Genomic DNA, 3119 nt, shown 5'->3' with positions numbered 1-3119 from the left:
AAAGGATTATTTATATTTAAATTCAGTCCCCACTTGACATAAATTTGGTGTGCCAAGTCACCTTTGAAACCCTTTTCAAAACAATTTTTACTCTTTTAAACTGATTCGCAAACATAGATTCCGGCTAACGAATTCTGTTGACCAAGGGAAAGGTGATAGGCACCCCTCGATCCCATGGTTCGACCACGTTTTCTTGGTGGAGCATATCGAATAATTCGAAATTAGGATGTATAAACCAACAAACAACAACCACGAAACAAACAAACAAACCAAACCAAAACAAGTCCAAAACAATAATGTCTAGTCCCATTATTACAACCCGAAATAAAAGGTACTGAAAAAGTAAACCTGCACTAATCCTAAACTACACTCCAATGCTTTACCTGATACATCGGGCCTTCATCACAAACCTCCTTTGCGTACATGATACGTCGGGGCATTCTCCGGTGAATAAGTACAAATAGTCTCGAGGCATTCCCAGCTAAATGAATACATTTTTTAGTGCGAGAAAATCAAACCATTCAACAAAATTTCAAACATCCAACAATAATTTCAAACATTCAACAAAACTACAAATTCTAAACTTTACAAATTCTAAACTTTACCTACCCAACTTATGTTTGCATACCCGAACCTAAATTTTGCCTATTAAGCTTGCGGCCTAAAATATGCTCCTATCGAGTTCATAAACTTGATATTTATTTTGAATTAAATAAAACAACAATAAACCAAAATTGACCTAAATTACCCTTTTTATCAATTTTCAATTCCCCCAATTTCATTCTCAAAATAATTGTCTATTTCTTCGACTATCAATTCAATCTCTCATGTCCAAATTCAACATCAACCAACACACAACAAAGATTCAAACATGCTAAATACATGAATCATTCATAATCACATAAAAATTAAAGCGAGTTAAGATAAAATTGGACCTCAATGCCACTTTTATTTTAATTCGTCGAAGTATTTGATTAGAGTTCCGACTGGAATGCCTTGACCCAACGTGAGAACCTAGAATCTGCCAACTCAAATTGAGAAATTACAACACGAAACAAGAAAGACAAACCAATGAACAATAACTCCCAAATACCAAGGCGAATATGAACGAACGACACTGTTTTGGATCAGTTTTCAATTGGCAACGCCGTTTTTCGACATATTTCACCGAAAACAGTACGGCTGATGATGCTGGGATTTTTGATGACTAAATCGATAGGTTTCCAGCGATAAACTTGTCGAAAACTAGTCAAAACAACTCTATTCTTCCACCCTCTCCCTCGATTTCATTATTTTTCTTTTTTCGACGAGCTCGCTATTTTTCTGATCAACTCTTCATTTTTTTTGTTTTCTCAGTATTCTCTTTCGATCTCTATCTCTCAGGCCAACTCACTCAATCTCTCTCTTCTCACTTAATCTCCCTCCATTTCTCACACTTCTTTCTCACGACTGTGTATGTGAAGTATTTCTGTGTATGGATTATGGATCTGTATATTGGGAGATGATGGTGGTGTGTAACAGTGAGTGCATTTTTGGTGAGGGTGAGTGAAGAAGATGGAGTGTTGTTAATTATGAAAATGAAAGAAAAAGGAAGATGGTCAGTATGTGTGTGAATGATGAAAATGGGTCTTGAATGGAATGAAAGGTGAGTGCGTGCTCTGGATGTACGAGTGGCATGTGTGGTGTGTGCTTTCTGAAGAAGGAGAAAATAAAATTGAGAGAATCCTATGTTCAGTGTGTGTAAATTGGTTAGGGTTGTGAATATTCCAGTGGATGTAGTGTGTTCTCTATGTGTGGAGAAAAAGCCATTTTTGAGTGGTCTTTTCTGTGTGGGTATATTGTGTTCATCAGTGAAGAAGATTTTGGTCTTCATATTGTGTAGAAGAGTGATGGGTAATTTGAGAGGCCTCCTTTCTGTGTGTTGTTCTGTGTGGGTAATTCATCGAAAAAGACTCTGTATCCGTGAATGAAATTCTCTGTGGGTCCTGTTGATAATGTGTGTGTGTTGTTAACAGAAAAAGAAATATGTGAGTGGAATTGGTGGGGGTCCTCTGTACAACTTATGTGTGTGTGTATATCAAAAAGAGAAAAAGATAAAAAAAAATGGAGAGCATCATGATGGCTTCTCTGTTAGTTGAGAAAAAAAGATAGATTTGTTGAGTGGAAAAATAATGTGGAGAGAAATGATGTTGTTGTTATGTGAGCCCCGTGAATGAGTATGTTTGGGAGGTGGGAAACACATAGGGTATGGGGGTAGGGAGTTAAATAAGTGGAAATTAATTTTTAGCGTGGACAAAATTACATGTCTACATTATAATCCTTTGAATATAAACACAAGGTGTTTTTATACAAAGAAGTAGACAACGAGACAAAATTTTGTCTCGATGATTAATCAAAATGAGGGAATAGAAGGAAAGACAGACACAATCAAGTCTGTACTCTGGACAAAACTACCCATCCCAAGTTATGTAGGGATTGAGTCATAGGTATCTCAAAGGGTTGGAAGGAAAGAAACTATACCGAGTTGGAGAGTCAAGTGAGGCCTTGTCGAGGTTCTGATCCGCGGCTCTGTTATTACATCAAGATGAAAATCACAAGTTAAAAAATAAATGAAATTACAAAAATGTTGATCTATGCAGCTTTCCTTGAATTCTTGACTTAAGTTTCATCACCCTATTTTTCAGGCGGGCTCCTGACTTACAATTTATTCAACTTGTTGCTTGACTTTCAATTTCTTCACCATATTGAGTTCAAGTGTTACACTAAATAGGATATTTGTTTAAATAATAAAGATGAATACAATAATTAAATTCAACATCTTTTGAAAAATTTATTTAATTAAACCTAATATTTACCAAAAATATTTCTCAAATCCGATCGATATTCATCTAACACCTGTAAACTGCAACAAAATAATATGATGATAGAAACATCAAAACAATATAATTAAATCCTATAATTAAATCTAACCTTTACACAAAAATTTTCTCAAAATCATCTGACACTCATCTACCACCTGTAAACTATAATAAAATACGATAATAGAGATATCAAAATAATACAACTAAACTTTACCTTTACACAAAAAAATTCTCAAAATAGAGATATAAAAATAATAC

The sequence above is a fragment of the Capsicum annuum genome, chromosome 1 (genome assembly GCF_002878395.1).
Source record: "Capsicum annuum cultivar UCD-10X-F1 chromosome 1, UCD10Xv1.1, whole genome shotgun sequence".
NCBI classification, from domain to species: Eukaryota; Viridiplantae; Streptophyta; class Magnoliopsida; order Solanales; family Solanaceae; genus Capsicum; species Capsicum annuum.
This window is presented reverse-complemented; position numbering follows the sequence as displayed.